We start from the raw sequence: 21,863 nt of genomic DNA, 5'->3' as shown, positions 1-21,863 counted from the left end.
GATAGATAGATAGATAGATAGATAGATAGATAGATAGATAGATAGATAGATAGATAGATAGATAGATAAAAATACTTTATTAAAAAAAGAAAGAAGAAGTCATATTTGTGTTAATCAGCACTATAACACTCAGTAGCACAACACAGGTGCAAGGTAGGCCCCAAGTAGATGCTTAGTAAGTATTCCTTAAATGAATATTGAATGAAATGACAAGACAGAAGATGGCAAGAGGAAATCAAGGAAGGATTTCTAAGCTACAGCTTTCAGGCTAGGTAGGAGTATGAGCCTCTTCACATACTTATAGGAATGTTTCTTCTCATACAATGAGAAATTTTCCATTAAACATTAAACACATTAATTCTTACCATGCACAAAGTATATGCCCTTTTGTGCAAAGAACCGTAACTTCATAAAACAGAGCAAACAAAAGGCTGCTCAGTATGTTTACACTTATTATTAATATCGTGTCCCATATTCCAAAGTCTTTATTTAACTAGACTATCAGAGCTACAATATACAGCTAGTGTTCAGCTCCCTGAATGTCAACTGAAACCCTCAAATATAAGCGACATGACTGGACAAAAGAAACAGGAGGCAAAACCATGAACACAGAAGAACATACAAGAAAAAGTATTTGAATAGTGGAAAATATTGAAGCAATAATAGCAGCAGGTTCATATATTGCCACTGGGTGGCAGCACTGTCACTAGCTAGCCAATGCAGAAATGAACCCTGGAGAGAGATCAATCATCAGGCTTTTCAACAAAGCTTAAACTGAAAGTTCCAGTCTTATTGTAGACAACACATTCAAGTTCAAGTTCTCTAGTCATAAGAGTAGGTCTTAGGGACATTATGTTTATCAGAGACTTGGGAAGGTGAGTTATTTAAGACTTTGGCCTAAAGATTTGTATCAGCACACTATTCTAAATGTGAAAATTCTCAATGGAGAAAGGAAGAGAAAAACCTGGAAAGCATTTGCAAAATTCAGGGCAAACCACATTAAACTATGACAGTCAAATATCCAATACATACAACTTTTTAAAAACCCACAAATTTAAATGGTTCAACTTGACACACACATATATTAAGCAATACTAGAGCTGAAAGTTAATATTTCTTTGCTTTGTTTGGTAAAAAAGAATTGGAAACACATACATAGCTGGCCTTTTACATAAAGTAATAAAGAATTAACTAAATAAAGAGATACAACAAAGTAAGGTGAACGAATAAATTATATTAAAAAACACACATGAGAAGAAGTTTAACAAAGAAAAAGCAGAATAGTTATATTTAACTGTAAAAATAGGCCAAATTTTTTAAATGTATTTAAAATATTTTGGCAGCCTATCTTTTAGGGAAATCCATATTTGGTGTGAAATGAATTTATATTCTCCATTGAAAAACATAGACAAAAGATGTCTGTTTAAAGGTACGAAAAATATCAGTTGTCTCTGAGTAGAAGTACTTTATTTTTATAACTTTACCTATATATTCTAAAATAAATATATACGATATTTTTGGATGCTTCGGCAGAAAACAATACCTAGGAAATACACAGTGAATTCTAATTGTCTTAGTTACTTCACCACTGTTAGGCTATGTACAATATTAAAATTAGGGGAAACTGTTATCAATTATACATGGACTATAGCACCATCTCTAATACATTTACTATGGGCGTAATATTGTTCCAAATAAAAAATGTTCATTTAAAGCAGTTAGATCGCTTTAAGTGCCATATTACAAAATACAGAGTATACACTAAATGTTTTAATAAATAAGAAAGAAGGTATTTGGTTAAGATATCCCTAAATGTGCATAAGAATGTGTAAACTACCTGGGTGCTGTGGCCTGTAATCCTAGCACTTGGGGAGGCAGAGGCAGGGTAGACAGAGGCAGGAGGAGCTCTGTGAGTCCAAGCCCAGCCTGGTCTACAAAGCAAGTCCAGGACAGCCAATGTTACACTGTCTTGAAAAACCGAAATAAATAAATAAGCAAACAAACAAAGAAACAAATAAATGAACATGCCGGGCAGTGGTAGAACACGCCTTTAATCCCAGTACTCAGGGAGGCAGAGGCAGGTGCACTGCTGTGAGTTTAAGGCCAGCCAGGTCTACTAGGAGAGTCCAGGATGGCCAAGATTACACAGAGAAACCCTGTCTCAAAAAAAAAAACAACAAAAAATAAAAAAGAAGAATATGTAAACTAAACTCTTGAGCAATAAGCCATCATACTTTTTAACATCCCAACACAAAATTGTAGAGACAATTATATTATTGGCTCTCTCTCTGCTGTACCAAGTTCACTGAAGAAGGAAATAAACATTAAGTGTCTACTGATTTGGTTTTGTAACCACCATAACATGGAGAGCTGACTGAGGAAGGAATTAAAAGGCATAGTCAGTAACAACCCTTCTCTTTCACATTAAACAAAAATTTAGTTTACTGAATCCTTAGTAGTTACAAATGCATGGCAAGCATTTAGTCAAGAAATAGTCTCTGCTCTAATGGAACTTAGTGTTCAATAAACAACACTTTAGGTAGACAGCAGCCTAATATGGATAAAAAAGTACAACAGGAGCAGGCTACATATGAGGTAACCCTCTCATCCACTATAGACTTCTTAAAAGTTATTAATTACAGCCACTGAGTATCCAGTTACACTTGTTACTGCTTTAAAAGGAGAGTATTATCTGGCTTGCTTAGAAATCAATTTTTATTTTTAAAGTTCATTTAAATGTCAGTCCATGAAAAACACATGCATAATAAAGAAGGAACATGAGGTTGTAAAAGAGCAGAGAGAAATGAAAAATGCCCTATCAAAAAGCACAAACAGAAAGCTGAACTTACTAATCTAATGTATTGACCAGCTAACTATTACAAACACTCCCATCTGGTTATATTATTTTAGGAAGTAAAAAAATTGGAATAGGTTAGATCCATATTGGACCGTATCCAAAGGAAGTTCTATCACCTAAGTATTTAAAATGCTTTCCTATAAGACACATATCTAGAGTGCCAAAAATAAAAGTTTAGGGCTGGGGGTACAGCTTGATAGTAAAGCATTTATATAGCACAGCCTCTGGTACTGAAAAATAACAAAAATATAAATAAGAACAGATTAAAAGTGAAGCATCCAGAGTACTAAAAATGGCAAGCTAAGGCGAAGCCTTCTTCTATCCAATGAAACACTGTTTAAGGAAGGTGAGGTATGTATTAGCATACAGCGGTCAGCTAAGAAACAAACCTGCAGAATTTAAAAATGGTGGTATTTAGTAATGGTGAATACTGCCCATAAATCCGTAATATATTTACGGATCAACAATGCTGGATCAATAATGAAAAGTGCCTTTAAGACATCCCTTTGCAGTTACCTCTGTGATTATTTAATCTCAGATGAGTCATTTTTAATCATCTGGAGCTCTGCTGGCTTTCTGAAAGCAACTTGCAGTTAATATTATTTTTAGATTTTTGTTTTTCTTATGTTTCTCAGTGGTTTGCCTGCATGTATGGCTGTACACCACTTACATGCCTGGTATCCATGGAGGTCAGAAGAGTGCACTGGATCTCCTGGAGTTACAGAGGACTGTTAGCTGCCATGTGGATTCTAGGAATGGAACAGGGGTTCTATGCAAGAGCAACAAGTGCTCTTAACCACTAAGACTCTCTCCAGACCAAAGTTTTTTTTAATTCTTTATTAATTATACTTATTCACTTTGTATCCCTCCTGTGGTTCCCTCCTTCCTCCTGTCCCAATCCCTCCTTTCCTCTCCCCTTTGCATGCATTCCCCTCCCCAAGTCCACTGATAGGGTAGGTCTTCTTTTTATTCCTTCTGATCCTAGTCTCTTAGGTCTCATCAGGAGTGGCTGCGTTGTCTTCTTCTGTGGCCTGGTAATGCTGCTTCCCCCGCAGGGGGAGGTAATTAAAGAGCAAAAGTTTTTAAAGAGGGTAATGGTACCTTTTGATGCCTTCATCTTACAGTTTTCAGGACCAACATGCTTGAAGATAGAACACAGAGGCTGGAGGCCAGGTGACCAGTGCAGGTAAAATCCTGACTTTTCAGCAGCACTGGGGCAGTGCCAGTGAAACCAGAAAGAACAGGTGCTCTCAGACCTGGCTGGGAACTAAACTCTAGGCAATGTACAGAACCTTGTAGCCTCTGGGTTGAATGTTGACAAGGATAGCTATGAATCTGGCCCAATATAAAATATGAACTGGTTTTACAATTTGTTATTATAACTCAATTGTGCAGTTCTCAGACATGAACTTTGTCAATGACAACATCTTGTTGCAAGGTCCAAAAGGTAGACACACCTTAAAGAATCAGTCTACTGGACAGCTATATATTTACAAGCCAAATAAGTAACTATCCAAAATTGAACTACCATTTTTCTTTGCGACCTATTTATTTTTATTTTATGTGCACTGGTGTTTTGCCTCAATGTATGTCTGTGTGAGGATGCCAGGTCCCCTGGAACTGGAGTTAAGACAGGTGTGAGCTGCCATGTGAGTACCTGGAATTGAAGCTGTGTCCTCTGGAAGAGTAGACAATGCTCTTAACCACTGAGACACCTCTCCAGTTCCCCTCTTCCATTTTTCTTTTCTTTAACCCTAAAGGCAGAAGTCAATCCTATTCCTTAGGAGTACGGGGTAAAAAGTTCACAAGTTTGTTTGTTTTTTTAACCCACCAGCTGACAAGTCTAACAACTAATTTTCTATCTTCCATCTTAAATTTGTACTCATTCTTCCTAAACAAAGGAAATATTTCATTTTATTTTATTTATAATACAAAATATTTTTAAATGATGTAAAATGTTTGTTTCCTTAGCCAGGAATGATGCAAAGCTAGAGAAATGGACATCTACTTAAAAAAAAAAAAAAACTGTAACCAAAGTTACTACTTCCAAATTAGTTGCTTGCTATCTATTAAAGTCACCACAGTTCCATTATGAATGCTATATGACAATACTAATTTTATATTTACATTTGCATAATTTTACTGGAGACTATGTTCATCAAGTTAAACCCTGCAGGGCTTCACAACATTCTAGTTAGCAGAAGAAAGCTGCCCTACTTTGCTTTCTATTGCTGTTATATAGTCATAGGTGGCATGACCAATGGTAACTTGGGAAGAAAAGAGCTTATTTCTTCTACAGCTTATAGTCTATCACTCAAGGATCAAGGCAGAAACTTGAGGAACTGAAGCAGAGGCCATAAAGGAACACTGATTACTGGCTTGCTCCTCTTGGCTTGCTCAGTTTGTTTTCTTAAACAACCCAGGACCACCTACCAAAGGGTGGCAATGGCCCCAGTGTGCTAGGTCATCCCACATCAATCATTACTCAAAACAATACCTGACAGGCAGTCTGACTCATGCATTTTCTCAACTAACTTTCTTTTTCCCCAATGACTCCAGATTGTGTCCAGTTAACACAACTTGTTCTTTAAATATCATAGAACAACTGAATTGCAAATTTCTCATTTTCACAATTGAAAGGACACCCTTAGACCTTCGCTGTCACTTCCTCATCTTTGGTAATGACTTCGTACATCATCCGCCTTCTCTTTCCTTCAGGAAGTGTCTTGAACAACATGGTCCTTCAATGACAGACAATCACAAGCCTCCTCATATTCAGGTCTTATAGCTGGAAACTTTCACCCTACAAGGATAAAACAAAACTGCATGGCCCTTACAGTTTACGTTGTTTTGAGAAAAACACCAGCTTTCTGAAAGTTATTTGTTAAGAATAAGTGCCCCATTTTACTAAATTTTATCATTGTAGCATTAGGCCAATGATTACAGAGAAATATTTCATATAATCAAGAATATGGTAGCAATGTAGGGTGATACAGAAATAAGACAGAAACTGGGCAGCTATCCCACAACAGGAAATTTTTTCTCACAAATATAAGAACTACCAGTATTTCTGGAGTTCTTATGCCTATCTCTCCCGCTATTATACCCTTATTGTACTAAAGGACACGTATCTTTTTTATCAAACTATTTTGTACTTCAAGGCCTAACAATTACCAGTGATTCAGGTCTTCCTAGGGCAAGTCCCAAAAGGACTGTAAGGAGAAGGCTGTAAGTCCTGTTGCCTGCAAATGTCATTATTTCCTTGTTTTTAATAGCTGAGTAGTGTTCCATTGTGTAAATACACCACAATTTCTGTTTCATTCCTCTGCTGAGTGACATCTAGGTTATTTCCAGATTTTTTGGTGTTACAAATAAAGCTGCGATGAACATTGTTGAACAAATGTCCTTACTGAATGGTGGCGCATCTTTTGGGTATATGCCCAGCAGTGGTATAGCTGGATCTTGAGGTAATGCTAGTCCCAATTTTCTGAAAGCACCAGATTGATTTCCAAAGTGGTTGTACAAGTTTGCACTCCCACCAGCAATGGAGGAGGGTTTCCCTTTCTCCATATCCTCTCCAGCATGTGTTGTCACTTGAGTTTTTGATCTTAGCCATTCTGATGGGTGTAAGGTGAAATCTCAGTTTCGTTTTGATTTGCATTTCCCTGATGACAAAGGATGTTGAGCATTTCTTTAGCTGTTTCTCTGCCATTCTATATTCCTCTGTTGAGAATTCTCTGCTTAGTGCTGTACCCCACTTTTTAACTAGATTATCTGGCTGGAACTAGAAGAGATCATCCTGAGTCACATAACCCAGAAACAGAAAGACAGGCATGGTATATACTCACTTATAAGCAGATATTAGCCGTATAATATAGGACATCCATCTACAGACCTAAAGAAGCTAAACACTGAGGAAGACCCTAGGGAGGATGCTTAAATCTCATTCAGAATGGCAAACAGGATCCAGGATAGACACCAGAAGTGGTGGAAGAGAGGAAACAGGATGGGAGCCTATTATAGAGGGTCCTCTGAATGGCTCCACCCAACAGGGAATCAAAGTAAATGCTGGGACTCAGAGCCAAATTTTGGGCAGAGCACAGGGAGTCTTATGGAAGAGAGGGGTGGGAACAGAGGGACATGGAGGGTACAGGAGCCCCACAAGGGCACCAACAAAACTAAAAGATCTGAGCCCAAGGGGTCCTGCAGAGTTTAAGCACCAAAGGAGGACCACATATGGAGAGGACATAGACCCACCTGCTCAGATGTGGCCAATTAGCAGCTCAGTCTCCATGTGGATCCCTGAGTCAGGGGAACAGGGGCTGCCTCTATCATGAACTCAGCTGACTGCTCTATGATCACTTGTCCTTGCCAGGCCACAGAGGAAGAGGATCCAAGCAATCCTTTTGAGACTTAAAAAGCTATGGGTAGATGACAATAATGAAAAACTACGCCTTTCAATTGACTAGAGGAAGGGAATGGGGGGAATAAGAAGGGAAGGTGAGAGTAGAGGGAGTTGAAGGAGGGGGCTTCAATTGGGACATATAATGAATAAATTGTGAAGAAAAAAATTAAAAAAAAATTTTTAATGTCCTGTTGCTTAAAACAGGCCAGCAGGAGTAGAGGTTCCCACCTGCAGGCCTGACAGAGTCTGACCCCCAGAGACCACAAGGTGGCAGGAGAGAGTCTATTCTCAAGAACTGTCCTTAGAGTTCCATGTGTACAAAGGCACATGCCCACAAATAATAAATAGAGCGTTCCACCTAACTTCAAACAAATAGTGAGATCCTATCTCAAAACATAAATGGATGAATACAGGGATTAAAAAAGAAGGCAGAAAATTCACCACAAAAATTTACAGTTGTCTCTTCTAAAACAGCCTGTACTTTAACCTGTAAGGAAATACGCAATCCTGTTTTCCAGGGAGAAAAATAGAAGACATTCCTTACATGCCTGGAGTGTTGGATAGTACCATACTTTATCTATACTAGTCCTTCCCTGTATGCACATCTCTATAATGAAGTTTAATTTATAATTTTGACAGAGAAAGAGATTAACGGCAATAGGGACTAGTAAAATAATTATAATAAGTATTGTGGTAAAATTTTGTTTAAAACTCATAAATTGTTTACATTTGAAATTTTTCATTTAATACTTTCAGGCAACTGAAACTAGAAAGTGAAACTGCAGATAAAGAGGAATTCTTTGGAAAAGAAAAATACTCTGTATAACTAATTTAATATTTAATCTCTTGGTATAAAAATATTAAAAAGTAATCTGTATATATATAATTATATAAATATAATTTTTAAAACTTAGTTGCATATGAAAATCCTGGCCATATATGCTTGACACTAAAAACAGAAACTAAGAGTCCAAAAATTTCTAGGGGTTAATTGTGAACTATAACATCCTTAGGATATCAGGCATTTTGCTTAATGAAAAAAAAAGCATAGCATGTATCATTGTATTTGAATGAAGTCACTAATTTTGTGTGTGTGTGTGTGTGTGTGTGTGTGTGTGTAAATAAACACCACATGGCTTCCCAATTAAGGATTGTATAACTCATAAAAGGTGCACCGGAGATGCTTTTTCTAGGTTCCAGTTATGGAAATAACCTGTTTCCAAGAAATTCTAACCTTCTTTTCTAAGATGGTTTGAATAAGAATTTCCCTGACACGATCAGGTATTTGAAAACTTGATCCCCAGTAGGTGGCACTGTTGGGGGAAATGATGCAGCCTTGCTGGAGGTCAGTTTATCACTGGGGTGGTCTTTGAGAAGCCCAGGCTCTCTCTGCTTCATGTTCAAGGTTGAAGATGTAATCTCTAAGCTTCCTGCTCCTGCTGCCCTATCTGCCCCGTGTTGCCATGCTTCTTTTCCATGATGGACTCCTATTCTTTTAGAACTGTGAGCCAAGATAAACTTTTTTCATTAAGTTGCTTTTCATCATGGTATTTTGTCACAGCAACAGAAAAGCAATGAATACAATTTTGTAAGAAGCCATCTGGCCATAGAGGATTCTAATACTTTCTGAACCCTTTTTGGTCTTTTCTTGGTACCTGATACTCTCTGTATCCCAAATATTCCACCAAAGACTTTAAAACCATCCTAGGTTAAGCTAGCAAATCTGAAAGTCTCTAGTTCCAACTCTAAGAATATCATTATGCCTGGCCTATTTTTCTCTTCTCTGCTCCACTTTTTGAAGCAAGTGCTATGACTACTGTTCAGTTCTATCCTTCAGTAACGCTATGGTTTTTTAACTAACTTACTTCTTGACTCCATAGCTTCTGTGGCCATGTGGAATCCAGAATCTTTTACTTGAATTCATCCCAGTGCTATTACTGTGCTCTCTTTCTTCTCTTCTAAGCCATAACTGGGTTTTAAGCTCATTCACCAAGTTCCTGTTTCCTGTCTGAGAGATCTTTTAACCTTTTTGTTCAACTGAGAAGCAGAAATTACTACCACATTCGAAGCACAAGTAATATTCGCCCTCCCCTCAGCATCAACACCCTCTGTTCACTTCTCTAGGTTTTCTTAGATGAATGACCCTGCAAAAGCCTGCAGTCACTTTGTCGTAGTATTTCAATAATGTAACCATACATTAAAGGAAATACCCAAAAAAACTAAAAGAAAACAGGTATTTCAGTATGCCTCCCCCTGAGTTAGCCTCATTTAAAACCACCATAATTCACTAGCAACTTTTCAACACCTTTTCTTGTTATTCAAGTAAGAAAAAATAAACCTTTAACTTTATTCTCCTATAATGTATGTTGCCTTATTAACTGCACCTATGAGTAGAAAATCCTCCTGTAATGAAATCAAACTCCACAAGGCCAAGAGGCAGGAAGACAGCCTTGGAAAAATAGGCTGTTACAATTGTAACAAAAATACAAGTACTATGAAGATTTTTTTTTATATGAAACACCTTGTCCACATATAATCTTTTGAAATAAAATGTCCTACTTAGTTTGTGGAAAATGATTAAAAGAACAAAAATATTATGAAAAAAAAATTATATAATTTACCTAAGGTGAGTGGCATCCTTCTATAATTTCAGCCTTTGAGAGGCTAGGGCAGGTGCCCTAAAGTGTATTTGAGGCTAGCCTGGACTACATAGTAACTTCTTGGGCTGTATAGTTACAGCCTTTCTCAGAAACAACTGAAACAAAAGTAACATGTTTGTTTCTAAGTCCCATAGTATAAACTCAGGAGGTTTTAATGCGTCTTGTTGTTTAATTAAAGCTTCATGAAAAAGCAGCATACAGATATACATGTTCAAATTAATCAAATGGAACTTGGTCCTTTAGCATGATTCTCCCATCTCAATTTTATATGCAACAACAAAACAGACCTATCATAGACAAAGATTCATGTTGCTACAGACACCTAGATTTTCTTTACTTTTCTAAGTTGCAAAATAAAGTCCTTTACTACACATATCTTTAGCCAAAATCTAGACACACCTCCTGTTTTCTTCTTTAAACAAAATAAGCAACACAGGTTCAGTTTGAATATTTTTCACTACAGTCCAAGTTCACACACCCAAAATCATAAGACATTCCACATATTGCACTTATACCTTGTCACTTTAGCAATAAATTTTATATTTATGTGTCTGTGTGTGTCTGTGTGTTATATGTGCACATGTGCATGTATATGCAAGAATAAGCCCCCATGTACATGTAGAAGCCAAGAGACATCAGGTGTTTTGTTCTACTCCTCTGTACCTTATTTTCTTTAAATGGGGTCTGTCGCAGAAAATAGAACTAGGCTTGTGACCAGCAATCCAGTGAGCCTCCTATCACCATCTCTACTCCTACCCCACTCCCTAAGGATGAGGCTATGGAGAGTCTTCAGCCATGCCTGACTTTTTTTATATGGGAATTTGAACTCAGTCCTCATGTTTGCACAGCATTCAGTCTTAGCCTCTGACCTATAACTACAATTTTAATACAGCCAAGGTCTGTATAGACATTACCACCATAGAGTACATCTATGATGGTGCTCCCATAAGACTATAATGAATTTCACAAATTCCTATTGCCAAGTAAGGTGGTGGCAAAATCCATTAGTCACATTTGTGATAATGCTGGTATAAGCAAGCCCATTGTGTTCTAATCATATCTGAACCACAGAATGCAATTATGTGTACTATGTACACAATGGGCTCTACCACCTAGCTTTGCATAAATACAATCTGTGATATTCACACAATGATGAAATCAACTAACACGTTCTTAGAACATAGCCCCATCATAGAACTAAGAGAAAAAGAAATTTTTTTCTCCCATGGAGACTCTCCTAAATTTTCTATTTTGAAAATACAAATACAAGAGTATAATACCATGCTCAGATCCATTGTTTACTTGCTGATGCAGATGCTTGTACATGCATGTTTGCATTCATATAGACACTTATCATTCATAGATGCAAACATGTATGTGCAAGCAGATCCACAGGCAAAAAAAAAATATGTTTTATCAAAACACCTGAATGTTCACTCAGTACAAGCCAATACATTTGCTATATAAAACCCTTCAGTGGGCAAATGTAACTTATTAACTTACACAAGTACCAACAAAAAAGCAATTAAAACTGTTAACTACATTATAGATTTATATAGAATAACAGGTTTCCTCTAACACCACTCCCTTTTCCTCTAGGGATAATTCTGCAGTGTGCTGTCAATCAAAGCTTTTTTTTATTATCTATAAACATGATAACCTTTGTTAGCTTTCAGATAAGTGGAATCATGGTGTGACTCCTTTACCATACTCTAAAATGCCTGTGTCAGTTCATCTAGGTCTTTCTGATGGAAATTTTTCTTTTCTCTTTTTTCTCTGATACTCTATAGCACAGCAAAATATTTGTACAAATTCTTTTCTGGTTTTCTGGAGTTTGCTATGTTTTGTGCACATCTTTCTCATGGATCAATAGGTTTGCTATATATTATGCTTATTATACAGAACTTTTTATCTAATTTGAATTAGAACAGTTAATATAAAAGGTCAATTCAAGCGAATAACTATTCATAACACATCACAGCAAACATTTCAGGTTATCTTCATTTCATTTTATCAGTTGCAAAGTTATACTCATTCACCAAACTTTTGATATAGAGCCAAGAAGCCATGTTTCTCTTGATTGCAAAGAAATTTAATCTGAATTTTTAGGATAAAAATACTTGCAAAGCAATGAGCATGCAGACAATTTTCAAATTTCTGTATTTACATAAATTTTATACTGTCTTACCTACACCTAATTAGTTACTATTTTTAGCAATTTTTACTCATCAACTCTTCCTAAAAACAATGCAGTGTCACTCATTATAATAAACCTAACATAATCATTACCGGTTTCAACAATTATCTATGTGTTGAACTATGTTTTCTTCAATATCCACTTACCACCTCCATCATCTACCTGTGATATGATGTGAAGCAAATCTGACACACTGTATCTTTTCACTTGTTTCAGAAAGAATGCCAACTCTGCCCATTCATAGTTCATCAGTTTATAAAATATTAAGTCATATATTTTTAAAACACTACATAGAAACCTACCTCTGTGGTGAAGCAGTTGCCTACCACACACAAAGCAAAACACATGCATACACACCAACAATGTGCAGGTTCAGTAGTAAAGCATATTTCCCGGCTGGTAGGTTTACAAGCTCAGTGATCATCCTTTAACACAGTGAACCAGGTAAACTGATATTTAGAAGCTATTCCCCAAATCTGCCACTTGTCTTTTTTATTTTATTGTGCTGTTTTTATGTTTTTCATGAGCATTTTTTAAATATGAATTTATGTTTAAAAACATATTTAATATGCTTCTGCATATGATGGGATCCACTTCCTTCCAAATGTACAGACAAGTGTCCCAATTTCATTTCCATTTTCAGCATGACACTTAAGACATTTAAAAGAACTAAAGTGTCAAGTTAACAAAAGAAGGAAGTTGTGCAAAGAAAATAATAAACCACAGTGGAAGTTCAATTTGGTAGCCTCCTACTGTGTATTTAAAGGCCACAAAGCAGTTTCTGTTGCAAAACTGTAGCCATGCCCAGCTCACTCATTACCAGTCTGGTTTGGAAGAACCTAACTGCGTAGGCCTCTATTAGAATCATACTATCTGTAAGACAAAATTCACCCTGAAATAACCTACACCTCAACAACAAAAACCAACCTTCCCAGTTCTCTACCCATGCCTTAATAATTCTACTGCCAGGCTTGGTGAAGAAAATGAATGCAGTCTTCTGAACCACAGAAATAAAAGCAAAGGTTTGAAGGTTTCCTTTATAAAATAGAAGAAAAAAAATCAATCCTACTTAAGGTTGTCTTATCTGGGAGTTCATCAGAATTTTTTTTCTCTAATGGTCCAGAGAGTAAACAGACTTAGGAGGCTAGAGGGTCTCTGAGAATACTGCCAGACAATACATAAATGGAGACATATGGCTCTGTTCCAACTAGAGATTATTTACAGAAACAGGTGGTAGATGGGATTTGGCCAAAGAGAGTGTTTTTCTGTTCCCTGACTTACACCAGTTTGCTCTTTTTTTCTCATATGAATTTGATACCCTAACTGTACTTACTAGAGCAGATATGGTAACAGCAAAGAGACAGGTGATTACTACAGTCCCACCATTAAAAAAAAATGAGTATTCTTAAAATTAGTCACTAGTCCAGCAAATTTTCTCCATAATACTGGTACCCACAATTTTCTTTAAGATTTATTTATTATTTATACAGCATTCTACCTGCATGTACGCCTATACACCAAAAGAGGGCACAAGATCTCACTATGATGGTTATGAGCCATCATGTGTTTACTAGGAATTGAACTCAGGACCTTTGGAAGAACAGCCAGTCTTCTTAACCCCTTAGCCATCTCTCCAGGCCTCAGTACCTACAATTTTTAAAATGAGATAGTACAAGCAACACCTAAAACTAACATTCACTGTAAAAAAACAGTTAAGGGTTGGGGTACAGCACTTGCCAGCAAGTACAATATTCTGGGCTCTATCTCCACACCATACAAAATAAGCAGTTAAAACAAATGACAAGTAATGACCATAAAAAAATAGTATTTTATTCAGGAAGAGTAAGTAAAAAGGGACTACTAAGTATATAGTTAAGATAACTTCACTACTTAAATGCAGGAATATACTTTCAAACTGTGTTTAAATGAGAACAAACACTTGTGATTTGGATAACTTTAAAAAGAAAACTTTGCTGAAAACTATGGTTTTGCCAAAATATTTTTAATTTAGAAAGTGAAACCTATTATGTGTCTGTTTAATTCTATGTTGCATTTGACAACTGATAAGGTAGACACTGTACTTTAAGGAGAGTAGTCATTTTAGTATGGTAAGAGCATGTATAAGCAGTTTCACATGGTAAGCTCAAAGCCACTTGGCACAGAACATATGTGAGTTCCAGAACTATTGATATAGTAAATACACTGCTTGCAGTATAAAATAATGGATGTAAGGCAGAACACAAAAAGTAAAATTAAATAGTGCAAATATATAAGACCCCCTTGACACCAGAAGCACACATCATGTGTTAAAAAATATTATTTTTCCCTGCAAGCAATGTTTTTTATTGTTTCATCAGTCCAAATTAAAGTTCTGCAAAGTCACTGTGAGGATATTGGAAGCACAAGCCACAAAGTGAAAGAATATACTTTAAAGCCATATAACAAAAGGCCAGTACCTAAATTATAAAAGGTGCATTTAATACTCAACAATTTCAAATAATCCAACACAAAAATAGACAAAAGGATGACAGATATTTTCCTGAAGACCTAGCAGTGACCTGTTGTCTATGCCCCAGTGGATGGCACCAGACCCACGCTTTCATGTCACTAAAAGCGGGAGGGCTATATAGTATGGAGCGGGTGAGATACAGGAGGAATAGGTAGTGGGGGAAGTAGGAGTGACTATGAACAATAATGGGTACACATGTATGAAATCCTCAAAGAATAAGTTTGAAAAGACTTAGCAGTGTGTTTTCAGGGCTGACCATTAGGCACGGAAGAACCAATTGGTATGCTCTTCCCTGGGGAGCACCACCTTTCCTGCTTCCAGCTTTACTCGGTTGCCTATAGTTTTGTGAAGGGTTGAGGCCTAGTCCCTGTCCATTTTGGCATTTTCATTGGTGTCCTCCTCATTCAGCTCACATTTGGGTGGTCATGTTGGTGAGGTTTATGGATATAGTTTCTGGTGTTACTAGGAGACACAATCACTTAGCAAATTCCTTGATATTCTGGCTCACACAATCTTTCTGGCCTCCTCCCCCAGAAATACTCTCTGAGCCTTAGGTGGGGGGATGTTTTGTGTTTATACATTGGGGCTGGAAACATAAGCACAAAGTTATATCACACGGACTCAATAGATTATATTTAAGTGTGTGTGTGTGTGTGTGTGTGTGTGTGTGTGTGTGTGTGTGTACACAAACATATATACATGCAACAACAATTAATGAGAAAAGAGGTCATATTTTTGAAGGAAAATGGGGAGGAGCTGGTGAAAGGATTTAGAGGGAGGAAAGGAAGGAAGAAACATTGTAATTAAATTACAACCTTAAACCAGGCAAATTCCAGCACTTGGAAGGCAGAGGTAGGCAGAACTCTAAAATCAAGTGCAGCCTGTTATATCTATGTAGAGTTCCAGGACAGCCAAGGCTACATAAAGTCCCTGTCTAAAAACAACAATAAAGCACAAATATAGTAAGCAAAAAAAAAAAAAAAATTACCTAATGGCAGCAAATGCAGATCATGAGCCATTAAAGTAGTGTAAATTAAAAGTATGAAGAGAGTTATCACTACATAGAATCAGAACAGCCAAGGAAAAAAAGTAGCAACAAGGCTAAAAGCTGACAAAGTCACAAATCGTTCAAATATTGCTAATTGAAATATAAAATGGTAGCCTTATGGAAATCAGTTACTTTGAAACCTAAACGTGCAACTACTGTATTACCTGGCAATTGTATTATTAGGAAATTATCCCAGAAGTGAAAATTTATGTTCATACATGGGAACATCAGAGGTTCTTTTGATAAGTGTAGAGTTAAACAAACATCTATGACATGCCATACTACTCAGTAATGAAAAGAAGCAGACTATTGATTAAGGATATAAATCTCATGAATCTCCAAATAATTATGCTAGTGGTAGGAGGCAGTCTAAAATGGTTACAATCTCTGTTCCCATTTATCTAGTGTTCTTGAAATGACAAGGAACATGGGCACCAGACATATGAGAGATAGGAGATAATTGTAAATATGAAAGGGATAGAATTGTTCTATGGCTTGCCTGGAGTGATCACAGAAAGCTACACATGGTAGCAGTATGCAGAACTACACATACACACAGAGAGAGAGAGACACACATGCACACACAAAGTGCATGCTAAAGTGGTAAAATATTGAGGCTGGAAGATGGCTTAGCAGTTAAGAGTGCTTGTACCTATGTCAGGCAGCTCTAATGCCTATACTCTAGCTCCAAGGCATCCAGTCCCTCTTCTGGCTTAGGCACACATCTACATACATGTGGCAAGCACACATACATAAAAATAAAAACTTCTTAGTTGTGCTGTTTTATTATAATTAATTATGATACAAACATTGGATGAAATCAGATATGGGGTGTTACTTCTTAAAATTGTATGACAACCTAGAACAATACCAGAATTCATAATCAAAAGAGAAAGTATAAAATATATAATATCAGCCAGTAGCAGAAGTGGAAAACAAATCTTACATTTTTCCTATGGAAAGTCAAGGAAGAGAACAAGTAATGCCACAACAGCCAACAGTAGAGCCCAGATTTAGTGGAACAAGCCTTTAATCTCAGTACTCTGGAGGCAGAGGCAGGTGGATCTTCAGTACAGCCAGGACTATTACACAGAGAAACAAAAATAAAATAAAATAAAATAAAAAACAGTCCATATCAGAATATGATTATCTCCTTCCCTATTGAAACTTAACTTTGAGGGGATTTTGTTCATCAACTTAAACATTACTATTTTTAATAAAATAAACTATATGTCCACATGTCTCACTAAAACCACACCTTCCTCTCAGGCTACAATTTCATAGAACAGGTGTTGTCCTCTTATCATCTTCTGAAGGTCCAACACAAAATGTGAGCCATTAAGAACAAGAAAGTGGAATGAATTTATAAATGGAATGAGTATACTTCTTAATTTTTTTCAATATATTTTTATTGTTGTTGTTTGAGACAGGTTCTATGAGTTCCTGGATGTTCTGAAACTCTATGTATACAAGCTGGCCTCCATCACTGAAGTCTGCCTGCCTCTGTCTCCCCCAAAGTGCAAAGATTAAAGGTGTGTGCCGCCACACCCACCTAACTATTTTTATATTATGTATATAGCTGTTTTGCCTACGTGTTTGTCTATGGACCACATGCATGTCTGGTGCTCACAGATGTCAGAGGGTGATGGACTGGGAGTTACAGAAGGCAGTGAGCCACCATCTGCAGGCTGAAAATCAAACATGGTTCCTCTAAAATGGCAGCCATTGCTCTTAACCACTGATCTCACTCCAGCCCCTCTGTATACAGTTAAAGTTACTAGCCAGTTACAATTTTAAGGCACTATGTTTACATCCTCTTACAGGTTTCTAATGGCCATGAGTGTCTAAAACTCAGGTAACTACTTTTCTTTTGTAAGTGGAAATTAATGTAACATTTATAAAACTGCTTTTGAATTTATGTACTTCCACTCATTAAGTCAGGATGAATTAAAAATTCAGCATATCTTGTTTCGGTTTTTTGAGACAAAGTTTCTCTGTGTAGGCGTGGCTTTCCTGAAACTTGCTCTGTAGACCAGGCTGGCTTTGAATTTAGAGATCTGCTTCAAACATGGAAATTACCCAGCCTCTGCTTCCCTAGTGCTGGGGTTAAAATCACAACTAAGCATATATTGATTGAAGCTATGCAGAATATGCAGACCTTTGAGAAAATGTTCTAAAGTGATATAACAAGACTCGGCCACAGCCTTAATGTGAAGTGCACTAAAATGTATATATACATTCATTAAAATCTCATTATTTTTAAAACAGACACCAAAATGGGGTGTTTATGGATCACCCTACAACCATACAGTCATTTAATTTATGTATGTGAAAACTAAGAAAAGCAAGATTCAGCTATGAAGGTAGAATTAGAGCTTCTCCAGAGTGCAGATTCAGGTCTCTTGCTACCTAAATAGGCAAGATTTTGTTCTTTCTCCACCTATCACATCCCTACCCAATAGTTTTAATATTTTTAAAAGAACCCACAAAGATAAAAATCACTCCAACTTTTGAATTATACCCTTCTGTGTTTTGTATTGTTACTTATGTCAAGGTACTTTATCCCAGTTTGCAAGTATACTGACAATATAACGCTAGTTCCTCCATGGAAATGGTGGAGAGTGTAAATTCAAATAGGAGTCTAACATGTTTGGACTTATATAGATTTGGCTGAAAAGAGGAGCAATTTAAAAGAAAGACCTTTGCTTGCAAATTTCATGATTTCGTTGTTTTTAATATCTTAGTAGTATTCTATTATGTAAATGTGCCACAATTTCTGTATCCATTCCTCCTCTGAGGGACATCTAGGTTGTTTCCAGATTCTGACTATTACAAACAAAGATGTTATGAATACAGCTGAACAAATGTCCTTGTTGAATGGTGAGGAATCTTTTGGGTATACACCCAGGAGTGGTAGAGCTGGAACTTAAGGTAGTGCTAGTCCCAATTTTCTAAGAAAGTGCCAGATTGATTTTCAAAGTGGTTGTACAAGTTTGCACTCCCACCAGCAATGGAGGAGGTTTCCCCTCTCTCCACATCCTCTCCAGTATGTGTTGCCACTGGAGCTTTTGATCTTAGCCATTCTGATCATCGTAAGATGGAATGAGATCATCCTGAGTGAGGTAACCCAGACCCAGAAAGACAAGCACGGTATATACTCACTTATAAGCAGGTATTAGCACTATGATATAGGATAGCCATACTAAAATCTACAGATCTAAATAGGCTAAACACTAAGGAGGACCCTAGGGAGAATGCTTAAGTCTCATTCAGAATGGCAAACAAGATAAACACCAGAAGTGGTGGAAGAGAAGAAACAGGGTGGGAGTCTCCTATAGAGGGTCCTCTGAAAGGATTCACCCAACAGGGTATCAAAGCAGATGCTGAGACTTGCAGACAAACTTTGGGCAGAATGCAGGGAATCTTATGGAAGAAGAGGGGGATAGGACATGGAGGGGACAGGAGCCCCACAAGGTGAACAACAAAGCTAAAAAATCTGAGCCCAGGGGGTCCTGCAGAGACTGATGCACCAACCAAGGACTATGCATGAAGAGGACCTAGACCCCCTGTTCAGATGTAGCAAGTGGAAGCTCAGTCTCCAAGTGGGTTCCCTAATAAGAGGCGCAGGGGCTGCCTCTGTCATGAACTCGATTGCCTGCTCTTCGATCACTTGCCCCTGGCTGACCACTTGCCCCTGGCTGACCACTTGCCCCTGGCGAAACGGCCTTGCCAGCCCACAGGGAAGAGGATCCAGACAGTCCTGATGAGACTTGATAAGCTATGGGCAGATGGCAGAGAAGAACTCCCCCTTTCAATAGACTAGGGTAAGGGGATGGGGATAAGAAGGAGGGAGGGAGGGGCTGGGAGGAGTTGAGGGAGGGGCTTCAATGAGGGAGGGACCTATAATGAATCAATTGTAAAAATAAATAAATAATCAAATAAATAAAACATAAGAATAAAAAGAGAGAAGAGGCCTTACATTTTAAATTTTGCTTGACATGCTCTATAGCAGCACTGTAACTAATCGGCACTTGCTGATTTATACATCAAGAACATTTGGAAGCCTTGTTTGTTGGAAGTGAAAAAAGAACAACTAAAGTTACAAGTAAGCTCAGGAAATGGCTTTTTTGGGTTAAATAACCGTAGCAACATGTTATAAGCATGAATTTAGAGGTCCAACAAACAAAACAGAAAAAAAGTACCTCTGATATGCTTGAATCCAACTGCATGACAGCTGGGCATATTTTCACAGAAGAGGAAACGGAGCGGTTGATTAAACCATTACCAGTAAGGCACACTGCTTACTTCTTCAACAAGGTTCATTTCCCCTTAATCCGATCCTTACCGTCCTTTCTCTTGAGTGAGGATTGACTTTTTTTTTTTAAGATGAAAAGTACAAAGAAGGAAATTAATTTCAAGAGAATGGTAAAAAAAAAAAAATGTCTTCAAAGAAGATGCTGGAGTGAAAAGAAATGACGTCTGATTTCAAATATGTAACCGGTTAAGCAATGAATCACATTCTCCTAAGTTTTTTTTTTCTTTTTTTTTCTATAGACATTAGCCACAGTTCTTTTCGGTACTGGTACTCGAATGAGAGGAAGAGGAAGTGAATAAACCTTATATTAAATATATAGCATCTACTGATCGCGGGGATGAGGACCGGAAGAACACATGGTACATGCTTCAGCTAGGATCCAGCTGTTTGTTAACATACCTAAAGGTATGGATGCTGAGAGGGTATCTATCGAAAGCAAAGGCACCTTCCTCAAATTTCAGAAGGGCAGATGGTTCTAGAGCCAGAGACACCAGCCCACACACACCAGTGGGTGCCTGGACCCTGTAACAGAGTGACTGGGAGAGGACAAAATGGAGCTGAAGTCTAGGGGCACCCTAAAGGTCGTTTGGAGGTCTAGCAGGCACTTGGTGTGCTCATATCAACTGAGTCGTGGCAAAGCCAGGTACTCCCGAGAGGAAGAGTTCTCTTGGCTCTCGGGGTACAGGGAAGATCCGGACGAGGTTCTGGAGGATCCGGGAGAGCATCCAAGGAGGAGACAGTGACCGTAGTTATTTCCGCGAATCTGAGGAGCTCCATGAGCCAGAAGCCCCGGCCGGGAAGCCTAGCGCCCCTCTGACCCCTAGCCGGCTCAGGTAAGGATATACCAGGGATCAGGGGCCCCTCCTGGGCACGGGCACAGCGGGCACAGTGGCCGCAGCCTCCCCAACCTAGGATCACTCACCGAAGGTGCTGCCTCGCCCACCACGTTTCCGCCACTGGGTCTGGCCTTCTGGGGAAGGAAGCTCACGGAGAGGAGTCCGCGTGCCCGCTAGCTCTGGAGCTGCCTTGCAAGGAGGGGCCCCGCGGAGGCCAGCAGGAAAAAAAAAAAAAGCGCTGCAGCGGCGCGCGCACAACCCGGACGGCCAACGGAGGCGGGGCCCAGCGCAAGCCCGGAAAAGACAGCCCTGAGGGGCGGGCGGAGGGGGGAGCGCGGTGGTGTGGCTGAGCCCGCCGAATCGCAGGCGACCGCCGGCTCGGCCCACCCACGCGCCCGCCCCCGCTTGCTAAGGACGTCATCACCAAAGAGGCGGAGGCTGGCGGAGATGTAGACAGCTGCAGAGGAGGAGAGCTGCGACGGAGGGGTCGCAGGTCGCTAAATGCTCTCCAGAGCGCAGAGACCGGAGCCGGGAGTCCCATAATGCTGGCCAAAAGCGCCTGCGAAAGCTTGGCGCCTGATGGCGGAGAGGTGCAGAACCAGCCCACACTCTAGCGGGCTTCACAGTACTCCACCCAAGATGAAAGTTCCCCCGAGGTCATCTTCCAACTGCCCTTAGTAGATATCTATCTTTGGACTGCCTTGTGCTTCCTATAGGACAGACCTTAACCGTTTGCTGGATTCTAGCTCCTGAAAGACCGAGCCAAAGCCACTCATCCTTTTATCCTGCCTTGAGCTGTGTTAAGATCCCTGCTCCCTCAGGCTCATGAAATGTCTCCTGAAGGCAAGGTTTGCATGTCACTCAGTCTAGGCAAGAATCCACAACTGATAAGAAGTCAAGGCCATTCCGTGAGATTCTATTGCTTCCAAGCCTGTTCTTGATAAAAAGGTTTCTTTCTTCCCAAAGACTTAAGAAATTATTGTTCTAAATAAATTCCTGAGGCTATCTTGGGGCTTCAAGACAGACTGTAATTGCG

General features: G+C 38.6%; 1 protein-coding gene across 6 annotated transcripts in view; it reads right to left on the bottom strand.

Moving 5' to 3' along the window:
- Positions 1–21,070, bottom strand: part of Acsl4 (acyl-CoA synthetase long chain family member 4) — a 76,027-nt gene extending 54,957 nt beyond the window's left edge. For 3 of the 6 annotated variants that reach the window (XM_055604944.1, XM_055604946.1, XM_055604947.1), the window contains exon 1: positions 20,914–21,070. The gene's annotated coding sequence lies outside the window, so the exon portion shown is untranslated. The remainder of the gene's footprint in view (positions 1–20,913) is intronic. The other 3 variants (XM_055604945.1, XM_055604943.1, XM_055604942.1) reach the window with 3 other exon arrangements.
- Positions 21,071–21,863: the final 793 nt, after the last annotated feature.

This window comes from Psammomys obesus, unplaced genomic scaffold (assembly GCF_907164565.1).
Source record: "Psammomys obesus unplaced genomic scaffold, mPsaObe1.curated_primary_1811, whole genome shotgun sequence".
Lineage (NCBI taxonomy): Eukaryota > Metazoa > Chordata > Mammalia > Rodentia > Muridae > Psammomys > Psammomys obesus.
The sequence above is the reverse complement of the archived record's forward strand: the minus strand, read 5'-3'. Positions and strand labels throughout refer to the sequence as shown.